Raw genomic sequence first — 6,422 nt, 5'->3', positions numbered from 1 at the left:
GGTGCCTACTCATGTTGGTTTCTTTAGCTGAGTCTTCTTGCCTGATCCTTAGGAGCTTTATGATGCCTTCACTCACCCAAACCCTGAAAGCACTTCCACTGCAATTCTGGAGGGATGAGCAGAAGCCCTAACTTTAAATAGAGAAAACGTCCTTGTCCTGCAGCTGCCTCTGATCAAGTCCTCAGCATCCTTCACCTGGATTGTTTAAAAAACTTCCTGGGGACTTCCCTGGTGGTGCAGTGGTTAAGGATCCCCCTGCCAATACAGGGAACATAGGTTCAAGCCCTGGTCCGGGAAGATCCCACATGCCACGGAGCAACTAAGCCCATGCACCACATCTACTGAGCCTGCGCTCTAGAGCCCGCAAGCCACAACTACTAAGCCCACACACCGCAACTACTAGAAGCCCGGGCGCCTAGAGCCCATGCTCCACAACAAGAGAAGCCACCGCAGTGAGAAGCCCGAGCACGGCAACGAAGAGTAGCCCTCACTCACCACAACTAGAGAAAGCCCACACGCAGCCAAAAATAAATAAATAAATAAATTTATAAAAAATTTAAAAAGCTTCCTGAAAGGACCTGGGCCTCCACTCTCACTTTCTCTAACTCATCCTCCACACCTGTGTCAAAGATGTCTTTGCAATGCAAATCTAATCCCGTCACTCCCCTGCTTAAAGTCCTTCCGTTGCTTCTCTGTCAGTAGGGTAAAGTCCAAACTCTTCAACTTGACCAGGCACCTGATAACCTGGCCTCTGGCTATATTGCGATCCTCTCCCTAACCTTCCCCACCCCCATTCTCCCAGGTGCTGAACTTTAGTGCTATTTCACTCCCTCACATCTTTGCCCGGGCTGCTCCCAACTCCTATTTACCTAGGGACTCCTAATCATCCTCTAAAGTCTTTTGAATCCCTTCCTAATCCCCTCTAGCAGAGTTAACAGATATCTTTTCTGTTTTTCCAAAGCATTGTGTCTGTATCTCTACCTTGATTGTAATGTCATTTTTACCTGTCTGTCTCCTCTATTGGGCACAACAGCAGAAGGAAAGAGATGACTCTATTTTCCTAAATCCCCTGCACAGGACACAATGGCTGGTACTCTGTAGGTACTCAATAAATACAACTGGAATGATTAAATACTGCCATGCTGACAGCACTGCTGGATGCAGCTAAAGAGTCCAGAAACAGTAATCAGGACTTGTGGCAATCCTTTGCAGGGGATGCTGTTAATATTTCTTAGATAACTACTTAATTTTTTCAGTTTTAAATAATTAATTTTTGAGATTCTGATTGAGAGTTTAGAAGCTCAGGCCTGGATAATGTGGCAAAGCATTTCTCCTGGAGTTTCAGTGATTGCCCAAGTTAATTAGATGTTATAGTCAGACACCACACACGTAGGAGTGCACACACACACACAGTTGCGTGCAAAATTTCTCTCACAGGATAAAGGTTAAAACTGATTTCCTTGAGAGTCACATATGAGCTTCCGTGGAGCCCAGGGTCCAACTCAATAAGCTCACACCTTCTTCTGTATTTAAAGCCTTTCAGGACACAGCATCACCTATTGGGACAGGAGTTGATGAATACAAGTTCATAAACTTGTGTTTACGGCAGGGTTCAAAAGAAAATTTTTATGGCAAAATATATATTCAAAAGGGTGTATAAATATGTGTATGATTTAAAGAAAAGTAACAAAAAGAATACCCACACTCGCCATGTAGCTTAAGAAATGACAAAGCCCTATGTGACCCTCCTTGCTGGTCGTCCCAGTTAACCACTGCTATACTGAATTATATATTAACCATCCCCAGGCTTCCATTGCAGCTTCAATATGCATGTGTCCTAAACTGTACACATGTTTTTGTTTATTCTTTAAATTGAGGAAAAGATGTATTTAGTTTCAAATTATATAAGAAAAAGAAATGTGTTTCTAGGAAGAATAAATGGCTCAGTTAATTTATAAAAACACCACAGAGAGGGCAGCTCAGCTTAAATAATACACACAGCATTCTTTTTCTTTAACTGAAATTCCCCAGTATTCGTAAGTGTGGTCTGAACTATACACTCACATCCTTACTTATATTTTTTCTAATGTTATTGACCAGATGATAGATGGAGCTAGAGCCTGGGGTCCATAAAATAGAGACTATACCCTATATTCACTTTGAATTACTCATGATACCTAGATTCCATCTATCTCTTCATTCAGTTGTAATTAAAAATAACGGATAGATGAGTACTCAGCGAAAATCTAGACATTTTGGCCTTTTTTTTTTTTGCGGTACGCAGGCATCTCACTGTGGGGGCCCCTCCCGCTGCGGAGCACAGGCTCCGCCCGGGCAGGCCCAGCGGCCATGGCTCACGCGCCCAGCCTCTCCGCGGCATGTGGGATCCTCCCGGACCGGAGGATCGGGGCACGAACCCGCGTCCCCTGCATCGGCAGGCGGACTCTCAACCACTGCGCCACCAGGGAAGCCCCTTGGCCAATTTTTAAACGTAATATAAATGGAATCACAGTACCTGTGTCATTCTGTGATTTACATCTTTCACTCAACATTACATTTTGAGGCTTTATCCATGTTGAATTGAGCTTTAGTGCATCGATTTTCATTGCTGTATTTCACAACATTCACTCCACTTCCCAAAATGAAGGAGGAGAAGTTGCTAAAATTCTAGTGATGTTGGGGGGAAATGATTTGGCCAGTGAGTTCTCCCCAGTTCTGCCAAAGAAGGGGGCTTTTGGCCCAGCAAACAGCCTCCCCAAAAGTGTTCAGACCTCTGCTGGAGGGAGAAGCTGTATAGCCTTCCTGCAGAGCCGAGAGGCCGTATTTTTGGTGCTGGCCTGGTTTCCATATCCTCAGGATGCGTGAGGGGTAAGGAGAAAGATGTTCACTTTGGAGCTGACTCTCTGGAGAATCTGGAAGCCGAGGTCAGGAGCTCCCTGCTGGAGGCCAGTGTAATGGGCGAAGCTGGGTAACTCATTCTCAAAATATCAAGGGGCTCCGTGGATCCTTAGGCAAGGACAGAAGAGATGGCATTTCAAGAAGGTCCTCTCTGAGCTGGCTTTTCTGGACATCTGAGATGGGGTGGGAGTGGGAGATGGCAGGGGGGCAGCCAACCAGCTCTGGCCTCTATCTGCATATTCATAACCCCCCCCACACTGGTTGGCTGCGCTAGGCAGCCCTCATTGTCCCCAGTGCCAGCGGCTGCAGCAGGGCTGGGTCTGTCAGGTGGTGCCTTGCACTGAGAAGAGGTGGGAGGCTTCCCTTACCCAGCCACAGGCACCAGGCCTGCCTGGGGAGGAAGCAGGGAAACCAAAATCACTTCAAGACTGTGGCTGTGTTGCTGCTCCAGTTCCTGGGGTGGCGAGCCCCACCTGGCTGAAGAGCCCAGGACCGGACCACCCTGAGGGCGTCTTCTCTGTGAGTAACACCATCCCTTCCATTTACCTTTCCAGAGCACTTTTTATGATGATGGAATGTTCATTTAAAAAAATTTCAAGTATGCAGAAAAGTGGAGAGACTAGAGTCACAACACCCATCTATAAACCCATCACCTAGATTTAACCATTGTTCATATGTTGCCATATTTGCTTCATCTATTTTTGTTGGCAGAAATACTTTCAAGTAGATCACAGACAGTGACCAGACTTTTCACTCCTAATACCTCACTCTCTAATACCCTGGTATGCATCTCCGAGCAGTTTTGAAGCTCATCTTTCATTAGGTTCTCAGACAGTCTTAGTGAGGGGGTGATTATCATCCCCATTTTAGAAAAACAGATAAGGCATAAAGTGTGGCTTGAGGGCAAATGGCTGGGAGTAGAGCCCAGACCTGCTAACTTTCAGCTTGGAGCACCTGTCTCAGCCACATGAAAGGAACGCTTTATGTCCAGGGGTGTTGTCCTAGATAACAGTGAGACATGGCAGCCACTGTGTGACCTTGGGCATGTCACTTCTACCTTTCTGGGCTTCAGCTGCCTCATCCATAAAGCGAAGGCATGGTTTGACAATCAGAGGTTCCTTAACACTGGCCTGTGATGTTTTCCTGATTTTCAGAAAAGACAATGTAAAGAGGTTTTTTTACAAAGCTAAATTTATTTGGATATTATGCCCTTCCTGTTTTTTTTTTTAAAACAGGGTGGTTAAGATTCTTTTTTTATGAAATAAAAATGATAGTAGGTTGCAGTCTTTTATACTTATCTTTGTGCCCTTAACCTCAAATAAAGTGTCAGCAACTCTCAAGCTGATCCTTTTTTTTTTTTTCATTTTATTAATGATTGAAATCTAAAAGTCTGGAAACCACCCACTGTACTACCAGGTGATCCCTAAGCCCATTCCAGTGCTAAAGTTCCATGGCTATGGGGCCTTCCAAATCTGCCCTACGGGGAAAGGGACCTGCAATTTAAGGAGCACCTATTATCAGTGCTGGAGAGTGCAAGCACTGGACATGTGTTAACACCTGTGATCCTCACCGAACCCCTAGTAAATGGCATTGTTATCAACCCCATTTTACAGACAAAGAAACTGAGGGAGGGAAGAGGCAAAGTTAACTTGTATGAGATCACCTAAGAGCTGGTGAGTCTGACCCAGATCCAACACCAGTAGATGATTCTATAATTCATGGGCACTAGTCACGCAGACCACCAGGGCTTCCGACTTGGTTGTATCTATGTCTGTCGATGGTCAGGGCTGTGCACATTGGGCCGTCAGTCTGACCTCCCCTCACCATTTCCATCATCAGCCAGTGCAGCGGGGAGAGCTACTCAGGGCTGGACCAGAGATGAATGGGTGCCCCCGCTCCCACCCACAGCCATGCGGGGATGGATGATGCAGGGGACCCTCAGAAAATGAAGCAGAGGTGAGGTCGTATATGAAAACACCTTAGTAAAGCATGGAAATGCTGTATGTCCTTGAGATGTGCCACCTTGAACAAGTCTTAGGTGGCAGCTAAAGTTTGCTGAGCCTGCTAAGTACAAGGATGGGAGGCTGTTCAGAAATACTATGGGTCAGGCAAAAATGTATTCGTATATAAATGTGTGATTAAGTGATCGTTATTATGAATCACCCGTGGTGGACCCTTAGATCCCATGACATCTGTATAGAAGAGGCTGTTTCAGGATAAGGCATTTTCCTCCGTATTTCTCCAACCATATTGGAGTGGTGATCTACTAGGCTGGTCCAATCGGAATCCAACTGAGTCTAGGAAATGAAAGAACAAAATCCTGCAAAGATAAACACTAAAATTTCCCAACAAAAACCTTGCAGGAACATTATCAAGGAAGTAACAATAAACCTCATATAAATCTGGTCTGAGCGTCAGTCATAGGGATGAGGATGACCCAGCATCTCTTGGGCTTCACATGGTGCCTCTTATCTAAGGACTCCTCATAAGCCCACCTTGTTTTATTGATTGGTTCTTAGTGGCCCTGCTGGAGTTTGTCAGAAGTGTTTGCTGTTCCCTAAATGTGGACACACCGCAGAAGGGGAAACACAGCCTGTGAGCTGCTAGTCTCACCCCAGCTGGCCCTGTGGGCAGCTCTTCCCATTTGCCCTCTTGGGCAGAGCTTTTGGGAGATCTCAAGGGAGATCCCATGGAAGGGCACAGACTCGCAGGGAGAAAGGCTCTCATGTCAGGAGGTGATCTGTGCAGTTGAGCTGTCCTTTCAGCTCGTACCCATGGTTTCAAATACTTCAGCTGAAAAGAGATGACACACAGCTTCTTTCTTATGTCTATTATTTACCTGAAATTCAACCTCGCCCTCATTTTACACTTCCTAGCTATAAAATCCTACATACCTTTGGAGTGAACTTATAAGCCCTGTGCTCTGTGCTTGTGTTTGTAGCTGAATTTTCTTCTCCAGTGAGGTTCTTCCTGTCTGGTGCCCAGAAATGTATGTCTGGGAAAGAGTCAATAAGAGAAAAATGCCAGTTTTGTTTGTTTGTTTTAATAGACTTTATTTTTTAGAACAGTTTTAGGTTCATGACAAAATTAAGCAGAAAGTACAGAGATTTCCCATGTATATTCTGACCCCAAACGTGCGTAGGCTACCCTATAAATGCAAGTTTTATTAAATTATCCAAGGCAAGGGATGCCTTTTTTTTTTTTTTAATTACGACAGTGAGAACATACCCACTATGGAAAATACAGAAAAGTAAAAAGAAGAAATAGAGAAAAAAATTACCTATGGTTCTATCACCCATGAAGAACTATTGCTAACATTTTAATGTATTTCTTTCTCATCCTTTTCTTCTTTGTATTTTTAATATGTGATTTTTCTCTCCCCTCTAATTACTATAAAATAATGTTTGACAAACTCTTCTCAAACATGATTTTTTTAAATGGCTGCATAGTATAGCATCACATAGATGATATCATACTTTATAATTTGTTTAACCACTCTCTAGTCTTATAAATAATATTAAGAT

This window comes from Monodon monoceros, unplaced genomic scaffold (genome assembly GCF_005190385.1).
Source record: "Monodon monoceros isolate NGI ecotype Baffin Bay Population unplaced genomic scaffold, NGI_Narwhal_1 Super_Scaffold_21, whole genome shotgun sequence".
NCBI lineage: Eukaryota > Metazoa > Chordata > Mammalia > Artiodactyla > Monodontidae > Monodon > Monodon monoceros.
This window is presented reverse-complemented; position numbering follows the sequence as displayed.